This window comes from Narcine bancroftii, unplaced genomic scaffold (genome assembly GCF_036971445.1).
Source record: "Narcine bancroftii isolate sNarBan1 unplaced genomic scaffold, sNarBan1.hap1 Scaffold_125, whole genome shotgun sequence".
Lineage (NCBI taxonomy): Eukaryota > Metazoa > Chordata > Chondrichthyes > Torpediniformes > Narcinidae > Narcine > Narcine bancroftii.
In genome coordinates, this window is record NW_027211860.1 from 393217 (window position 1) to 413846 (window position 20630).

The window sequence follows — 20630 nt, forward strand, 5'->3', positions numbered from 1 at the left end:
TGTACTATAGCGAACTTTATCAAAACAGCTGTGGTCAAGGGTGTCCCCACCAAATTGTTCAGGGAGTTTTCTCGACCAGAAATCCTGGATGAATAACAATATCCAGAAATTGCTAAGAGCCAAATCACAGTTTGGAGATACAGATACACAAGGAGCCAATACCAACCATGGAAAGCCATCTTGCAGGTGGTGGAGATTCAGCACGAGAATGGAAACAACAAAGGATACCCATCAGCTGTGACAGGGGCCTAAATGACATAAAGTGCTGCATAAACAAATCTGGTGCAGTGGGAGGCAGCAAAGCCTCACTCCACATGAACTCAATGCCTTCTACACCTGATATGACCACTAGTACAGGGAAGAACCATCGCAAATCCCCCCTCCCCCACTACATCTCTTGATGATCCGCTGCTATCAGTAACCAAAGATGACAATATGGGCTGCCTTCAGCAGAGTGAATCAAAGGAAAGGATCAAGCCTGGATGGAGAACCCAGCAGAGGACTGATAACCTGTGTTGAGCAACTGGCCATGGATATCTTCAACATCTCACTCCGACAGGGAGTGGCACCCACCTGTTTCAAATAGGCGTCAAACATACCAGTTCCAAAGAGTGGGGTAACCTGCCTAAATGATGATTGATGAGTGATACTCACATCCAGTGATGAGGTGGATTGACGGGCTGGTGTTGAAGTACATCAGCTCCTGTCCGAGGGGCGACATGGATCGATTCCAATTTGGTTAATGCAGTACCAGACCTATGGCAGATGCCATCTTCACTGGCTCTGCCAAAACCCTGAAATACCCAGACGACAAAGTTGCATCCATCAGAATGCTCTTTATTGACTAGAGTCTGGCATTCCATACCATCCTCCCATCAAAGCTGATGAGCAAACTCCAAAGTCCTGGGACTCCATAACATACTGTGCAATTGGATCCAGAATTTCTTCACCTCCAGACCCCAATTAGTGTCGATTGGCCAGAACAACTCTTCCAAAATCTCCATCAGCTCCCAAAAACCAGAGGGTTGCATATTTCACCCCTGCTCTACTCGCTTTACATCTACAGCTGCATGGCTTGGTATGACGACACCATCTACAAATTCACTGACGACAGCACAGTCATGAGCTGCATGAGGAATGGCAACGAGTCAGCATTCAGGAGGGAGTTTGAAAGCGGGGTTCAGTCGCGGACCAATAACAACCTCGCACTCAATGCCACCAAAACCAAGGAGCTGTAGGAAGAAAAAGAGATGGACATTGCCTGAACTGGAATGGTTTTGGTTTTGATACACACACACACACACACACACACACACATATATATATTTGTGCAGAGTGGAGTTAGAGTGAAGTAAAAAGTGTTGTTATTAATCTTTACCAATGAAAATTATTGTTTGAAGATGCCATTGTCTTGGTGAATTATCATGGACCGATTTGTGCGAATATTAATCTTTAAAGTTACAATAGTTGATATATATTATCAAGTTATTTTGTGGGTTGGATTCAGGGTCACACACAAAATCCTTTGAGATGCCAGAAGGCAAGCCATGTACGGAGATGAAACGTCTGCTCATTCTGCATCTGAAACCGAAAGAGGAAAACCTTCATGATGGTCCTTGAGATACTGGAGTGTTTGCTTTACTAAAAACGGAAGAATTTGTGTCGTCAGGAAAGACTGCTGATCAAATCGAGAGACCATCTGTTGATTATCTGTGTTCTTAAAATTGAAACTAAGTCAATAGAGTGCTGAGAGATGGCAGCTGTTCGAATAAGCGAGTTCTTGATTCAAGGCTGGAGTCCATTGGCTCATGATTCATACTTTTGAAGACGTTGAATGGACTTCAAAGGCAGAAATGACGGCACGTGTCATGGGATGAGCCATTCTGGAGAAACATTACAAATGAGAGGCAGAAGATGTTGTCCATGCTGTGGGGAAGAGAGGATTGAAGATACAGTCGTCAGAGAAGGTACAGTTACATCGTCTTCTCCTTTCACCAGGAGTAACAAGTGGATTTTGAAGGAGGAAGACCATTTCTAACCGTCTCTTTGAGATCAAGAGAGCAGCCTCGTTGAGACCGTGGAAATGGCCACTTTTGATGAATAAAGCCAAAGTCATCTTGCATTTGCAACATAATCATTTTTAAATGGAGACTTAGTTCAGCCCTTGACTGAGTTGATGAAATCTTGGTGGAAGAAAATAGCCACTCCACTCTTGAAAAGACAACAGATTTATAATGTGGAACAGATTCTGAAACCTCCCTGCAAGAGAGGAAAATAAACTCTTGCAGAGTAAGTTTCAGAGCAATGTTTCTTCATCCAAGAAATTCAGACAAGTTTGAAAGAGGACCGATGACAAGGTTTCCAAATCCTTCTGTTGCTTTTGAGCCACAATTTAAAGAAATCTACAGGGTGTCAAATGATTCAAATCCAGATACAACCCTTCACAAATTGAGCTCTTCCAGCTCCATTGGGTTCAACCAGCGAAAGATGAGGGGGTAAAGCCACAGGGTAAGAGAGAGTCATCAGGTCAAACAAACATAGAGCAAAGAGAAAGAGACATCAAACACATTGTGGGTTTGTCCCTTCATCAAAGAAAGATGAGGAAGAGAAGGTCAGAAATGGGACCATTAAATTGTGGGGGTGGAGGGCAGGAGGAAGCAAACACACACAGAGAGGGGACTTGGGTACCTGGGGCAAACAGGCGGTTCCCTCCCCCTGCCCTTCTCCCCCGGCCCTTCTCCCCTTCCCCTTCTCCCCCTCCCCTTCTCCCCCTCCCCTTCTCCCCTTCTCCCCCTCCCCTTCTCCCCCTCCCCTTCTCCCCCTCCCCTTCTCCCCCTCCCCTTCTCCCCCTGCCCTTCTCCCCCTGCCCTTCTCCCCCTGCCCTTCTCCCCCTGCCCTTCTCCCCCTGCCCTCCTCCCTCTCCCTCATCCCCCTCCCCTCCCCGCCCCCTGCACCGACGCCTCGGCTCCACCCAAACACCCCGCCGGTACCGGCCACTCCCGGGTGGGGCCCGGCGGGCTGCGGGTCGCCCGCTTTCCCTGGACCGTGTGGCTGAGGAAGGTCCAGGCGCCGCCGCCAACTTCTTCCCTTTAGGCCCGCGGCGACGCGACAGACCCCGATCAGACGACGCCGCCGCCAACGTCCCGCCTCTTCACAGCAAGAGCCAATCAGCCCGCGAAACCGCCCATCAATCCAACCCGACTTCAGCATCCAATCCAATAGCGGCCTCACTGAATCAACCCATTGCCTCGCGCAACTGAAGCGACCAATCAGCGAGCGAGCGAACACACAGGTGAACCCAATCAGCATCGCAAGACAGAAAACAAAGGCAGTGGAAGGAGCAGGAGTCCTTTCGGCCCTTCCACTTACAACTACCCCAACAACTCAATCAAATCCTTGGGAAACACAGGATCACTTTGTCTTTACTCCAGGATTCCACTGATCTCAAGAAATACATTGTACCCCAACTGCAAGGGAGACCATTTATTATCAAACTTTCCTTTATATTTATTACCGCTTCCAATTTAATGGAGGACACAAGTGGTTGTGTCAGCCAGCTGGACCACCTCGGGGAACCTCAGGGAGCAGGCAATCATGGTGAGAAGGTAACTCGTCCCGCGGGAGGCCGATAGTGACCCTACAATGTCATTGTAGATGTGGCTGAACCTATGTGGTGCTGGCTCGAATGTCTGGCATGGTGCCTTCATGTATGTCTGCATTTTGGTCATCTGGCAGAGTGTGCAGGCCTTGGCCCACTGACAACCTGTTTCTGGAGGCTCAGCAAGACCAACCTATTGACCACCATTTTGACAGTACTGATGGCCGGGTGCGTCAGGTTGTGCACCTCATCATAAAACTGCCATCTCCATGCTGTCGGCACGATGAGGTGGGGTTTGCCATTGGAATGTCGCAGAGGAGCGTCTACTTACCAGGATCGATGTTAACATCCTCCAGCCTGAGCCTGGACACTGCTGTCTTGCTTGCAAAGGATCTCAGGGTCGTCCTGATGTCCCCTGCCGAGGGCTAAGTAGTCTATTCACTGGGACAGGGCCTGGATAGACTTGATTGCGGGGATGGGGCAGTGCGTCACCCATGATGTGTTGAATGTCTGTAGTGAACTCAGACTCATAGGAGAGGAGTCGCTGCTGCTTGGCCGACCACAGGTCCAACACTTTATGGAAGGCAAAAGTTAATGGCTTCTGGTCCATGAAGACACTGAATTGTCTACCTTCCAAAAATACCTTATTTGCCTGACTGTCAGGTACAGCACCAATTGCTCTCAGTCAAAGATGCTGTATTTGAGTTTAGTGGCCAGAGGTGTCTGCTAAAGAAGGACAGGGGCTGCCATTCCCCTTCGATGAATTGCTCCAGTGCACCCCCTACTGCTGTGCTGGAAGCATCTACTGTGAGAGTGGTGGGTGTCTCTGGCCTGGCGTGTACCTCAAGGGTTGTGTTGGCCAGTGCGTCCTTGGCCTTCTGGAACGCCTCCAAATCCTCATTGTCCCAGGTAATGTTTTTACCTTTCTCTGCATGATGTGGGCCACGGGGGGCGTGGCAAGATGGCGTAAGGATCAGTCGTGCCTTCCAGTCTTCTCCTGACTCTATCTTATTGTTTTGTCTAGAAATGCCCGTTAAAATTCTTTAAAAGTTTAGATAATTTCAGTGCTCTTAATTTAACTTATGATGGTACAATTGGTGGAAAAGAGCAAAAAAAACGACAACAGATTATCAAAAAACTACATTTTCCAAAAGTTCAAGTTTTGGAGCCTACCTACAGGAAAGACACCGGGGCTCAGCCTGAAATGGATCCCAGGAGAAAGGTACAGCTTTCGGATGTAGAGATCAATGTTACATCGGTAGAGCCCTCTAAAGTGGGCGCCAAACAGCCTTTAGAACAAAGAGTTACTCAGGTTCGCACATGTGCAGTAGCATCTGACGGCAATGTTATGAATGAACCACTTGTAGTAACATCAGTTGAAGTACCGGCTGGGGAAAGGCATTTGTCAATTGTAGCGGTGGCACTGCAAACTGCACCTTTTGAGATAAAAGAATCTATACAACTTGATGTATTGGGAGAAATTAACACATTATGGACTGGGCAAAACCCCGGCCAGCGTCCTCCAGTCACTGCTGGACAGGCTGTGGCTGGGGTTTCCACACGCAGCTATACTACAAGGAAGGCAACCAGAATGAAGGAAGCAACAGAAGACCCTTTGGTTATTCAGAAGAAGCAGGAATCTGTTGAGCCAGAATCTCTTCCAATTGAAAAGATTCTTGTGAATCTTGAATCTAAATTATCTTATACAATGCAGGGATTATCTAAGATTATGACTGAACTTGGTACTAGGTTTAATACTTTGGTGAAAATACATTCTCAACAGATGGCTGAGTTTGGAGCTTTTCAGCTTGAAGTGAGAGATAAATTTAATTCGTGTGAAGAAGATATAGATGAAATACGGGATTAAGTTCTTGATATGACCAAAATGGTTGAAGACTTACAAACTCAAAATAAAAATTTGGTGAGAAAGATTGATTATTTGGAAAACCAATCCAGACGGAACAATATAAAGATTATTGGTTTGCTGGAAGGAATGGAGGGACCAGACCCAAGAAAATTTTTTACTGAATGGATTCCGCAGGTGCTGGGTCAAGAACATTTCCTGGAAGGTATAATACTGGAACGTGCTCACAGAGCCTTGCGTAGAAGACCTATTTCAGGTCAAAGTCCAAGACCTGTTTTGGTTCATTGCTTGAATAATTACGACAGAGAAATAATTTTACGAGTGGCTATTAGAAATGCACAACAGAGAAAATCACCCTTGATGATTCAAAATAATCGAGTTTTCTTCTATGCGGATTTGAGTCAAGAAGTTATGTTCCAACGACGGGAATTCAACCCTGCTAAAGAGTTGTTGTGGAAGAAAGGTTACAAGGCAACCTTTAGATATCCAGCTGTTTTGAAGGTTTTTCAAGATGGTTGCCAACCAACGTTCTTTGATTCTCCAAAGGAAGCTATAGCATTTGCTCAAGAGCTGCCAATTACTCGGTTTAAACAGAGACGTAGTCCGCCGCAATCTCTAAGGAGACAAGAGATGGAAGGAAAGAGCCGTGATCCAAGAAGGAATGGTTGTAATGGTGACTCGGTAGTTGGAGCTGATTAAAAGAAGAGTTGTTCTTTTTTTTCTAATTTTTTTTTAAAAAAGGAATATTAAGTAATGAGGATGTTAGTTTAAGATGAAGTGAGAGTTGGGGGAGAGAACTGGATAGGCACTATTTCCTGAAAGTCATCTGCTACGTGTGAGTTATCTCACACCCATTTTATTTTGGGAGTTACCGCATTGCGCGGTTTAGACGGGAGGGGGTATTTTTAACCTCCTACCTGTTTTTTTTTTCCTTTTTTTGTATTAGTAGATTAAAGAGTGAAGGGTTTTTTTTTGTGTTTATGAAAAAATGCATAAGAAAGTATTTGATTGTTTAAAAAACTAAAAATTGATGTGGTTTTTTTTTGTAAAGTTTATTCAGTAGATAAGGAATATTTGAAATTTAAATGTGAATGGGATGGATAAGTTTTTTGATATATTTTTTCTTTAACTTTAAGGTGAAAGGAGTGGTAATTCTGGTGTATATTATTTTGCTATTTTAGTTATAGAACGAAGGGAATAATGGTGAAAGTTATAAATTGAATTGTACAATTCTTAATGAGGCTTGAATTTTGTTTGTGGTTTATGCTCCATTTGTTGAAGATATAGATTTTGTTGTAGATGTGTTTTTATTATTTGGATATCTGAATTTTAACATAATGATTGGGGATATTTAAATGTGGCATTGGAGCTTTTATTGGATAATTATTCAAGAGTAAATGGGAAAAATGGTGGAAGAGTACTAAAATTGAATTGTACAATGTTTAATGAGGTTTGAATTTTGTTTTAAGATGGTGGTTTATGTGACCAATATGATGATAGATGTGAAGTTAGTTGATATTTGGTGAAGGTTTATCTGTATAGAGAAAGTTTTTTTTTTCATCTTTTTTTTTCTCATGCTACAATTTTTTTTAAAGAATTGATTATTGTTTAAGAATTTTTGATAGATAATGTTACTAACTTTACAAATTTTTTATATTAAGTTTGAGTTAAATATATGTTTAATCTTAACTCTGTTTGTTAAATATATGCATTTAAGTTTGATTTAAATATGTTTTTTAAGTCTGATATCTTAGTATTAATTACTTTTCTTTTTGTTAGTATTTTAATCGGTTATGTTTTTGTTTTTTTTTGTAAGTGGGTTTTTCTTTTTCTCACATATATTATTAACTTTATTAATTCTTCACTCTTTATTTTGGGGGGGAAGGGGGGGTTGGTGTAATTTGAGTTGGGTTATTAATGTGTAATAATTATTGGGGAGGGTATACTTTATTTAGATTACTGATACTGTATTGTAATTTTATTATTTTGTTCTTAATTTTTTTAATGTAATTCTATATGATATTCATGTTATAAAATCTTAAATAAAATTTTTTTAAAAATAATGTGGGCCACTACTATCGGTGATAAAAATTAATCGTACCAGTGAATTCTTGCAGCCACTTCATTATGTGGGGTTTGGGGAAGCACTTAACAACCTCTACCTTTTCAAGCAGGGTTTAGTTCTGTGCCTGTTCATTTGACCCCCAAGGAAGTCGAACGTTTCCAACCTGAACTGGTACTTAGCAAGGTTTATAAAGTAAGTCCAAATTCCCGCAGCCAGGCACACAGACACATTAGACGGTCTCTGTTTAGCTTCATTGCCACCACTTTGACATCTTGTGGTTACTGCCACCCTCTGCTGTTGGAGAATATCCTCCTTGGTCTCAGCCCCTCAATGTAACTAAGAACCCCTAAAATTCCCCTAATGTTTTGGCCTTCATCACTACTCCTGGCAAGGCATTCTTGACACCCACAACTCTGGGTAAAAGAAAATACCCCTGATATCTCCCCTAAATCTTCCTCCCTTTGCTTTAGACAGATGTCTTCTAGTGTTTGCTACTCCCATCTGGGTTTCAGGCAAACTGAAGGGCATCTTTCACCGAGTTTCTGGTTTTCCAGCAGTTCTGGATGTCTCTCTCTGTATGCACTGCTCCGTGGACCACCCCGCAGTATCCCATCTAGTCCTAGAGTCTCTGTGTCAGACATTCTCTGCTGACCACTGCCTGATGGCTTTGTGGTCAAATGTGTTTGTCTATGAAACCGTTCCCAGGAAGGTAAAGGGGCAAAGTCCTGCTGACTGGAACATTGTGCAGCACCAGGGCCAGGCCAATCTTTCGCACACCTGAGCCAGGTAGAACCTCAGCACATAGCAGCATTTGGTGCCCTTGCACTTTGGTTCCAAGCACAGCCACACACAATTATGGCCATGCTGGTTACACCCTTGTCCCCATTGATTGACGATGTACACGGTCCTTCTCCAGACTCTATCCATTTTGGACCCCCACATGAATAGGAAATTTGTTTTGGGAATTGACAGGGTGGTGGTGTGGGGATGGGCCAAACCTGGCCCACGTGCAGCAGGACCGAAAGTCCCTTGCACATTGCACCTTATAATCAGGTTTTACCCGAATGACAGAGATGGGCATCTCTGTGGTTCTCCCTGTCTCCTGGACCTGGGGGTCTTTGTACTGCTCCCCATCTCCTTAAGTTGGTGCTTTGTTCACCACCACCCCCACAAGAAATCCAAGACCCCGAGATGGAGGGCAGAGGCGCAGAGAGATCAGTGAGAACACGGGTAGTTTCAAAAGGGTGGGGTCCATCCAGGCGCCTGATAACAGGAGGAACCAAGTGGGAAGGAGGATGCAGGGCATTCGATAGCAGGACATTGCGAGAGAGTGGATTCCTCGAACTCTTGAGGGGAGAAGGTGCTGGTCGATCCATCGGTTTAGGTGGGCAGGGTATAGACATGGCAGCTGACTGGAATTGTCAGCGGGTTACTGAGACCTGGGAAAGGAGGGGAAGGAGGGTGCAGTAGTGTTCTGAGAGTGCTGAGGGAGAGGCAACATGGGTGCCACCTCAAGGCAACGGTCCCCTCATTGTTTGCAGGGATGGGCTCTGTAAATAGACTCATAGATATCCAGCACAGAGCATCTTTGTCCCCCTGCCATCAGGAAGGAGATATGGAGGAATAAAAGCAGAGCAGCCAGGGAGGGAAATAGCTTCTTCCCACAGGCCGTGCGATTGACAAGGCAACATGAGCTGGATGGCAGCTAAGAATGAAAAGGGTGAGAGGAATATCGACTGATTACAACAGCTCAGCTAGCAGGGGAGAGGGGCTGAAGGGACTGTTTCTGTTTTGTCTATCTGGACCAGCCTTTTGAGTTCAAGCGTTAAAAAATGCAATCATTTTTAAATTTAATATCAACGGTACAGAAGGAATCAAGAGACAAGATGTCTGTCCAGCAGCAAGCGTCGAAGGCACTTCCTGAAACGGAGGCTCTGAAACCACAGGGAGGTTCTGGACGGAAAGAGGCCCAGCTTCTTCTGGAAGGAGGAGAGGAGAGGCAGGGGAAATGCGGGGGAAGGGAAGGGGAGGGGAGGGGCTAGGGATGCCGTCCACCGTTCATCTCCCCTTTCCTCTACCCCGTTCCCCTCCCCTTACCACTGCCCGTTCCCCTCCCACATCCCCTCCCCCTTCCCTTCCCCAGTTCCCGTCCCCCGCTCGCCTCCCCATTCCCCTCCCTCTTCCCTTCCTCCTACTCCTAACCCTAACCTCTAACAAAATCCTAAACCTAACCTTAACACTACCGATACCCCCTACCACCACTCCACGTCCCCTAACTCTACCCCCACCCCGTCCACTAACCCTAACTTTATCCCTACGCCTATGCCGCCACTTAACACCAACCCTAATGCTACCCACCATCCCCTAACCCCAAACCTCACTCCTCCTCTACCCCCCTGCTCCTACCCCCTTCCCCTATACCTAACACAAGCCCACTTCCCCGAAATATACACCTAACCATAAACCAAGATAAAGCCCTACCCCATGTCTCCTAACACTAACCCTAATGCTACCTCTACACTGCTCGTAACCCTACCCCTAACTCTACCCAACTTCCCCAACCCTAAACTAAACCCTACCCCTATCCCTTACAACCTACCCCCTTCCCCTAACCCTACCTCCTACCACTTCCCCATACCCGCACCCCCTACAACTACCCCCTTCCCCTAACCCTACCTCCTACCCCTTCCCCATACCCACATCCCCTACAACTACCCCCTACCCTATCCCTTACAACCTACCCACTTCCCCTAACCCTACCTCCTACCCCTTCCCCATCCCCACACCCCCTACCACTACCCCCTACCCTACCCCTTACCACAACCCCTACCCTTACCCCCTTCCACTACCCCTTTTTTCCTACCCCCTTCCCCTCCCCCTCCTTCCCCTAGGTTAGGGGTAGGAAGGGGAAAGGGAAGGGGGAGGGGAAGGGGAGGAGGAGAAGGGGAGGGGAAGGGGGAGGGTTAGGGGATGGGAAGGGGGAGGGGAAGGGGAAGGGGTAAGGGGAAGGGAAGGGGAGAGGGGAAGGGGGAGGTGAAGGGAGGAGGGCTGGGGTTAGGGCATAGGTGTGAGGGCAGGGGAAGGGGAAGGTGAGCGGGAGGGGGTTGGGATGGAGGAGGGGTAGAGGAGAAGAGGGGAAGTGGGTGAAGGGACATGGAAAAGGCAGGGAATGGGGTTTGCAGGGCCAGAGGGAGAAGAAGGGGAGGGATTCAGGCCATCATGATATTCTCCGTCCTCTGTTCAGCTGGGATGCGAGGTCCTTCTGGACTCATGTCTTGTCTCTGAGATCGCTCCTTCTCCTGGGAAGAGAAATACGAGTGATAGAGATACTGTCTCTGAGGCCTGATCACAATGACTTTTGAGGGTCCCAACGCTTCCCCCATTATCCCCCCTACCCCTGAACACTGGAGCCTTTCCCCTTCCTCTGCTCTACGTTAGGAAGTGTGTTTTGGCAAAAACCACGATCTCTCTCTGCAGGGCTCAGAGCAAAGTGTCTCCATCAGGCAACACCCTGGTTCTCCACGATATGGCAGCAAGATGCTAGACAATCATGGATGGATCAGTCGAGACCGTTCAGCTGATCCATCTGAACCTACCCCACAACAATGTTACCCTCCCCTCCCTCACACCAGTACCCTCCATTTTTCTTTAATTCTTGTCCATATTAAAATCCTTTTCATGCCTTTTTTGGACCAGCCTCCGCTACTACCCCGGCAATGCACTCCAGCCACCCACAACATTCTGTGTGAATAAAATGTACCCCTCACGTCTTGCCTAAATTTCCCTCAGCTCACCTTATTTAGACGTCCTCTGCTTTTCTCGCCCCAGGAATGCACACAATATTCCAAGTGTGGTCTGACTAGAATTTTATACATCTGCAACGTTACCTCTCGGTGTTTGAACTCAATCCCCTGACTCCTGAAGGCCAGCACACAATACACCATCTTAAACTCCCTCTCAATTTGCACAGCAACCTTGAGTGATTTATGGAGCAGGATCTAAATATTTCTCTGTCCTGCACACTGTTCATAATCATGCCATTAACCAAGTGCTCTGCCCACACATTCTTGTAATCCGCATTCAATAAAGATATTGGTATATATGAAACTACTTTTAATGGGTCTCAAACCTTCTTTGGAATAACTGTTATTCGTGCCCTTGAAAATGACTCTGGAAATAAACCTGGACCAGTTGCTTATTTAAGTACATCTGATTGACAGGATTGAACTCCATCTGTCACTTCTCTGCAAACTGGATGACCTATGACAACCTTCTACACTGTCTCCAACATCTCTACCTCTGTGTCATCCCCTGACGTACCCACCCTCCCACTCCCATCATCATTCATAAAAATCACAAAGAGCAGGGGTCCCAGAGCAGATCCCTTTGGAGCGCCACTAGTCATTGTTCCATCTACTACTACCCTCTGTTTTCTGCAGACAAGCCAATTCTGAATCCACACAGCCAAGGCTCCATGGATCCCATGCCTCCAGACATTCTGAATGAGGCCACCGTGGGGACCTTGTCAAGCACCTTACTAAAATCCTCGTGCAGCACATACAGACCTTGACCTTCATCTATTTCCTTTGACATCTCCTCGAAAAACTCAATTTGACTCATGAAGCAGGACCTGCTCCTCACAAAACTATCCATGAGTTTGCCCAGCATGTTTGGGCATTGCCCTCAGCCCCAACATCTGCAGACTTACTGGCCAGTCCCTCCCTTACCCCTTCCCAGAGCTTCCGCATCCATTAGAACATCAAGCATTGCTGCCCAGTACAGGCCCTTTGGCCCATAAAGGCTGTACTGACCTTTGTAAATGTTCTCCACAACCTTTACCTGTACCACACCCATAGGAACATAGGAAGTGGGAACAGGAGTAGGACAAAAATGGCCTATCGAGCCTGCTCTGCCATTCAATACGATCATGGCTGATCTAATTTATGACCTAACACGACCTACCCTGCCTTCTCGCCATATCCCCAAATTCCTCTATCATTTAAAAATTCTGTTCCCTTACATCCACATGCTCATCTCAGAGACTTTTATATGTACCTATTCTACCAACCACTACCACTTTCTCCGGTGACGCATTCAAAGCTCTCACAACTCTCTGCATAAAAAAAATCTCCCCTCACCTGAAGCGGATGCTCTCTGAGATTTGTACCTGGCACTTTAGGAAAGTTTTCTGGCTGTTCATTCCATCTAAGCCCCCCACAATCTTATTTAGAATAAGTTATTAAGCTGTGGAAGGGGCAAGTTGGGAGAGGGAGGAGGAGAGAGAGCTGGTGGGGGAGGGGTGAGAGCTGGTGGGGAGGGGACAAGGCCGTGTTGGGGAGAGGGATCAGGACCGTGTTGAGGTGGTGAACGGGCAGACACGGGTGGATCTACCTGCCGAAATTAAGGAGCAATAAGAAGGCCATCTCGGGATCTACCAGCATCTTCTGGGGCTTGATGTCTCAATTGAAAACCCTCTGAGGATGGAAGTAGGCCATGCTCTGCTACAGCTGGTACATGAACATCTGGCAACACAACGATATAACATGACCCACTCTGCCTCCACACTGGCCGGGTCTGGATCCTGAGGGTAAGGGGATGTGGGTGAAGGGCCCCTCCCTGCCAATCAACATCCATCCTCATCATCCTCGCCACCCTTCTCCCCTCACTACCCTTTCTCTCCTCACCAATACCCATTGAGACCCTCATGCACCCTTCATCGATATCCAGTCCCCAGCGAGACTCAGCCAGTAAACTCCTTTATATCCTCCAACCCCACCATCCAAGCTTGCCCCAGTGGACAACCTGACCACCCAGACCCACAACCACCTTGATGTAGATCATGGGAATGGGCTGCTTAGCCTTGTTGAAGTGCTGGGCCATGCAGTGAACCGTCTCAGGAACATAGTCCAGACCCAGATTCAAATAAACCTCCTCTTTCTCTTGGACACAATACAAACATGTCAGCTGGGTTTACCCTCCAACACCCAGTGCCTCTCCCAACTGGAGTGCCAGTCCCTCCTGCTCTCTGTAGGCCTGATGCCCCCACTGCTCAACACAACATGGCATGAATCCAAGGGCTCAGCGAGCAGAGCGTCAACAGGGCGTAGTGGACCCGTCCGCTGCCCCATCATTCGGCGTCTGGTGAGACTGCACAAAATGTGCAGCTCTGACCGCCCTCCCTCTTGAGCCAAGGATTCACCGGGAGAGAAAAACCAGTGACGTTTCGAGATGAGAAATGTTTGCAGCCGGGTGTTGGCTGGGGTCGAATATGTGGAGGCTGAGTTGTTGGGACGATTCAGAGCAGGCGTTGATTTGGAAGGGCACCAAAAGGTTCTGGGGAAGTGAGTTATGGGGGAAAATACATTCGTAAAATGAATTGGGGAAACAGACTGGAGGGGCTGAGTGGCCGAATTTGGCGACCTTGTCTTGTGGTCTTGGCTGCTGCTGTCTGGAGTTGAAATGGCAAGAGGTCATGAGGTAATATGTGAGGAGCAGGGCAGCCAGCGTCAAGGATTCGGCACTGGTCAGAGGGGCAGGATGGAGGGAACAGAGAGGCTGCAGCGAGACAGATCGATTGAAGGAATGGGGAAGGTAGCAGCAAATGAGGATCTTACCTTGACTACAGAGGAGTAGAAGTTGAGAAGAGGGACGATGATGGTGTGATCCAACTTTCACACGATCTGCAGTTTGCGGTTCTATGGCGAGAGAGGAACATCAGCAAGGCTGGGCGATGGGTCGGGGCCCTGAGGGGCGACTTGTCCAAGTTGAGGGGGGAGGCGGGGAGGAGATTCGTCAAGAGGTCAGAGGTGGGGAACTCCAAGGGAGGCCGAAGTGGGGGACTTTTCGAGAGTCAGTGGGGGGGACTTTTCGTGTCGCTGGAGTGGGGACTCGTCAGGGGGTTCAATGAAGTATCATTTCAGTTTTTATGATTGTTTTCCCAGCTTCTACTAAACAATTAATTTGCAGAAAATCTCTGATATTTGCCAGGTGTGTGTGTGTGTGTGTGTGTGTGTGTGTGTGTGTGTGTGTGTGTGTGTGTGTGTGTGTGTGTGTGTGTGTGTGTGTGTGTGTGTGTGTGTGTGTGTGTGTGTGTGTGTGGGGTGGGGGGTTGTGTGTGGGAACGGGGGGTGCTGTTGTGGGATTGTGAGACTTTCTCTGTTTCCAAACCCCATGGCTGCTTTGGTCTCTGTCAGATGCTCCTCTTTCCACCCACCCTTCAAAAATGTGTTTGGGTGTTTGTCAATTGGGTGTAATTGTGTGAAACGGGCTCATGTGTCGCAAGGGCCTGTGAACGTGCTGTAGGCCTAAAGTTAAATATCAGGGTGTTCCATTTCCACACAACTGCTCCTCCCCCTCACCTTGAATCTCTTGTCCTGCAAGATCTTCTTGATGGCAATCAGCTCTCCGGAGTCCACCAGCCTTGCCTGGTCCACCACACCGAATGATCCATTGTCGATGATTTTATCATCTGTGCAGGACACCACCTTGGGGACGTTGGGTCCATGACCCGGTGTGGCCACCTCTGTTGTGACCTTATTGCCATGTCCTCTGGGGCAGAAGCAGCAGCATTTACACACCCAGAGAGTACACAACAGGTCATTTATCCCAACCCAGCCTTGCTGTCCAAGTTAGTCTCTACCCCTCCCTCTAACTCCCTTCCAAGGGTCACCTAAATGTCAGAATTGATCCTCTGGTGGTTCGTTCCAGCCTCTCAGTAGAAATATTGCCACCCCAGGTCCCTCTTTGATCACTCTCCTCAGACTGAGGCCAGTTCCGCAGCCGTTCACTTTATCTACAACCCTCCCTCCATGAGAGGATCGGGACATCCTTGACCTTCAGCGCGTCCCTGGGAGATGAACCACTCTGAACCCTACCACGGGTTTAGCAGAAGCCCTCCACATTCCCAGAAGCTCAACAACACCGTGATCTTCCATGATGCAAGCGAGACCTCGTCGCCTGAGGGAGCAGGTGGTGCGGAGAGAGCCCCATGCTTCACCGTTCAACTCTGCTGGGTCCGCCACAGCAGAAACACTTTCTAGCACCTTGATCCAGGTCCACTGGGGGAAAGAATCCTATCCCGGTTGGGGGAGTGTGGGGGTGGAAGGGATCTTGTAACCCGGGGGGGGGGGGTGGACGGGTGGAGGAGTGGTCCTGTCTCTCAGTGGACAGATCCCATTCCAGGTGGAGGGGGAGCTCTGTCCCATATCTGTTGAAAGGTCTACCTTCCATCCCCCTCGCAACTTCTCTTCTCCCTCAGACACCTCACAATCTCCCCTTCCCCGATTCCTCTACCACAATCTCATCCCCCACCCAACACCACCCCCATGGTTTCCCCAGTGCCTTCCGTCCCCTCGCACCCCATCCCCCCCAGCTCAACCCTATGTCCCCTACCTCTGATCCAATCTCCCTTGACATTAGCCTGTGGTGCTACCCCGTTCCTTTGTTCTCCCCTCCACTCCTACAGGCCCCATCCCTGTATCCCCTCACATGCCATTGTTCTCCCCTCCCCAGTCCCCTCCAGCTGCCTCATAAAGTGCCCTGCACTCAGGATGGGGAGAGGGGATTAAATGCAGCCTCCATTCTCTCCGCCCACACTGAGTGAAGGATGGTACCAGAGGAGGTTCTGTCCCAGTAGGGGAGCCTGTAACAGGCTCTTTATCTCACCCATGGGCGCAGGGTGCTTCCAAACACAACCCTGTTGATCAGAGGGTCCCTGGGATGAGACAGCGTCCTACTCCGACACGTGGGCCAGAATCCCCTTCCAGGAGAGGCATCTTTCTTGTGTTGCTGTGCCATGGCACAACTCAGCTATGGCTGCCCCATGCAGTGACATCATCACCCCCTCTGTGTCATCATCTCCCCCCTCTGTGACACCTCCCCTCTCTGTGACACCACTAGTGTAATGGGCAGGGACATCCAACCATTTAAATCCTTCTCAATTTCCCCAAGCAAGGGGAGAATAATTCAGCTGGTCTAAATTACTCGTTGTTATCTATTCTAACTCCTAGATATTTGATCCCATTTTGCCGCCACATTTGTTGACTATTTTCTTCACATTGGCTCTAATCCCCCTTCCTAAGTGACATGATTTTGCACATATCCCAGAAGAACTTATACCCAGAGATCTCCCCATAGTCCTCCAGCGTGGAGCACAACTTGGGCAATGAGTGTGTCGGGTCTGTCAGATATATCAGAACAACTTCTGCAAATAAATTGATTTCATGCTCTTCCTGGCCTGTTCTGAAACCTTTAATGCCTGAATCCTGGCAAATGGCCTCAGCTAATCGCTCCATGGCCAGTACAAACTCACTCACTGCGGGTGTGGTGGGGGGGGGAGTCAGACCTTGATTGGCATGCCTGTTGGCTACCTCTGTCCCTCTCATCTCGACATCAGTGGCTCAGGTTGGGGGAGTCTGTACTGCCTTCTGCAGTGCACAGCAGCGCTGCTGGGACACCTTTATCTCCTTATTTTCCTGGGCCCTCTCCAAATCTTTCCTTTCTATGATCTCACATTGGTTTCTCAGGAGAAACACTGGCAGCCAAAAGGCACCCTCTGATTCCCCTTAGATTTTGGGAACCCCGACTTCTTGAAGTGGGACAACACGTGGTGACCTATTTTCTCAAGATGTGGATCCAGGAGCTTGGACCAGTCTACCAGTTTGCCGTGGTCCGCCAGCATGCTTGCCAAGCTCCCCAACCCTGCACTCTCGTCAGTCCACCCGCAGATCTTGTTCTCCCTGCTGCACTCGATTTCCTGCCCCGATTCCAAAGCATCTCCACTGCAGCTGTGTTCAGTCGGAACTCGAAGGACCCTGCTCACTGCACCAATTATTATGTGTGTGAAACTGATTCGAGGGTTCCCAAGGGTGGCGAATTTGAACACAGTTGTCTTTTATTGACACATGTAGTGAAGTCGCATGAGGAGTAAAAGACACACACAGACACAAACTCGCCGGATTAATCGATACACTTGCAACCACTCGTGGATAGAAAACTTGACAATCAACTTGTCACGTACGATACCTTGAACAGGTCATTCATTCACTCATTGATCTTGGATGCCTGTGGGTGGTAGGGGATATGCAGGTGGCCCCAAATACTTGGCATCACCACCCATTGCTGGTGGACGTTATCCGATAGGGTATTCCACATATGGAGCACGCTTAAATGGTGCTTGGTCGGCCCGCTGGCAGGACATCCGAGTATGTGCTGACCATCGTGAGAACATATCACTTTTTATTTTGGCAGGGGAGAGGCCTGATATGGTCAATTTATCAGACTTGGCCAGCTCCCGAACCCCAGCGAATGTGGCCCTTGGTTTTAATTGCTGACAAATAGGGCATTTGGCCATCACAGTTCTTGCAACATCATGAGACCCCCAGATCCTCTGTCCATCATAGTGCCCCCATATGCCCACATTTATGATGCACCAATGCTGCCAAGGCTCCAGGGTCTCTCTGCTTGGGGAAAATAGTGGCAGAGCATATTTGAGCAGCTCAGTCCACAGTGGCATTGCGTCAGCTTCAGCGGTTTTCCTGGAGGTGTGTCCATCCACGTGGTGGACCCTGACTATTCTTTTGTTGTTCCACCTCTCAGAAGATCTGCCAATGCTGTTGTCCTCAGAGCAGGCAGCCATGGATCTGCCTCCCTATCTCCTGACGCCGACCCATCCACACTGACCTGCTGTTTGGCACAGTCCAGAAATCCTGTGGCACTGATCGGAAAAGAGGCTCCTGGGCCCGCCTGGTTGTCCCTTTTCGGATCAGTGCCACAGCTGCCAGCTTGGACAGTTGGCTCTCCCCTCCACCTCACCCTCTTGTGTCAGTACATTATCTGTGGTGGGCTGGAGCGCTCCCACCTTACACCACTGTTTTTCGCACCTCCACCAGCCGGAGCCGTCAGTAAACCAAGCTTTTTCTCTGCTGTCCAGCATCGAGGGTGTTGAACGGTTTGCCCCAGGCCATGGTGCCAAGCTCTTCTCGGGGTCATTCAGGTGGGAGGCTGTCACTTTCGGGCAGGACGTGATTTGTTCTTGCAAGTGGCTCAGCCCTTCGATCCCGGCCTCTGTGCGGTCTGCCATGTACCACTTCTTCGGTCCGCTGTGAGTGGCATCCGCAGATTTAACCCATCACATGTTGGGGAGGTGTGGCTGGAGTGTGACTGTCTCTGCTGCCATCTGGTTCTCTGTGGTGAGCAGGCGAGCATCTGACACTCAGATGGGGAGTCGCGGGAGGCAGCTTCCAGGAGGGAATTGAACAAGAAGCTGTGTGGGACTCGGCGACCTTGCCTCTTTTGCTTGACGCTCCACTTGGCCATTGTCTTCATGGCAGAGACAAGTCATTCAAAGTGTCTTCCAGTTTTGAGGGGTTGGGGATACTTGTGGTCAGTGGCAGTGGTGTTCAACAGCGTGTTTTGCCATTAAAGAAGCCATTTGTTGTTCAGGTCATCAATGAAGCGGTGAGTTTTTTTTTCTGGGCAACATTGTACAGTAGATGGAGGGGCAGGGTGAGATGGGGAATATGTTGGCACCAGTAACCCAAAAGACCCACAAACCTTTGTGCCTCAACTTGTTGGTGGGCACCGCAATGAGGATTTTGCTTTGAGCAACCATTGATATTTCAATGCTGCCTGGATTCTCAGGAAAAGGACTGTTGGACTAGGACCCTGGACCTTTTCCAGGTTGTGCCTCCCTGGTGCCAGTATCTGGGGTGTTGCTGCTGGTGTCCAAGACATCCTAAAGTGGGCCAGAGGTTGTGGTACATGGAGATACCAATGACATAGGGAGGAAGAGGGAAGAGTTCCTGAAAAGTGGGTCCAGGGCGTTTGGTGAGAGCTGAAAAGAAATAGCATGAAGGGAGTCATGTTGGGATGACTGTCTGGACCATGCGACAGTGAGAGCAGGAACAGAATGAGGTGGAGGATAAAGGCGTGGCCTGAAGGTGCGGGTAAAGAGCTCCTTGAGGGCATCCTATTTGCCTTGCTCGGGAGGCTGATGTCGGAAGTCGATGAGCCTTGCTGCCATGTCCTGATGAGCAAGAACATCATGGAGGAGTAATGGATGTCATCAGCGGTGATCTCTTGGAGGTGGAACTGGTCCTTGGCCTGTTTGAACCCCACGTGTGGCTGCGACATCCAGAACGTTGACAGCTTCAACCAAACCATCTGAAGCGCCGCCTGGACCGTGATCTTCACATCCAATTGAAGGGCTGGGTCCTGCTGAGGTCACCACGGTAGCAGGCGCGCTCCCGCGAAGTCTGGAAAGAATGACATGCACCCAAGAAGTGGAAGTGGAAGATAAGTTGCTTGAACAGGCAGCTCCAGCCTCCGGTTGGAAGGCGATCCTCCCGTTGCTCATTGATTCCCAAGATGTGGGTCATCCCCTGGGATGAAGGGCATTGGCCCCAACGGGGTCTGCGCTGTCAGCGTGTTTGTCGGCTCTCTAGTGTAGTGACTCGTGTCTCGGTTAACAGGCCACTCCAACTCGATATGTCAGAAGAATATGGAGCCCATATTTACCAAGGGTGGGTGTGGATATTTACATGAAACCCTGACTCTCCCTTTCACATGAAGGCCTCCGTTTATTCAATGAAACTTTAAAGTAACAGACACTTCTGTTGAGGCGAGAAGGGGAGAGGTTAGGATATTGGGGATGAAGGTGGGAGGTGGTTTCTTTATTCTTTCTTTTATAGATGCCACACATTAGATGAGCATTATTATTAATTGTGTGAATTTGTTGTGGATTTAAGTATATAAATATTTTTTTTAAATTATCGGCAGGACCACGAGTGGCAGATAGGATCATGGGGACTCTCACCCCCCAACCCACCCACCCCAAATATCAATGGGATAAACCGGGTTCATTGTCAATGTCGTCGAGGATCCCTTCCACCTGCCCACAGCATTTGGCAGCTCTTCTCATCAGGAAAGAGGTCGAGGAATATCGGAGCCAGTAGCACCAGGCCCAGAAACAGATTCTTCCTGCGAGCAGTGAGGATGGAGAATGATGGATGACCGGCTCAGACAAAGACTCCAAGACTCTGCTATTGATTCAACAGAATTTATTTCTTTTTTGGGAGGGACTGCACGTGTATCATTTGTCTCTC

The 20630-nt window shown here is 48.6% G+C and overlaps 1 pseudogene; it reads right to left on the minus strand.

Moving 5' to 3' along the window:
• Positions 1 to 13417: 13417 nt before the first annotated feature.
• LOC138750366 (uncharacterized) lies at positions 13418 to 19904 on the minus strand (annotated as a pseudogene).
• Positions 19905 to 20630: the final 726 nt, after the last annotated feature.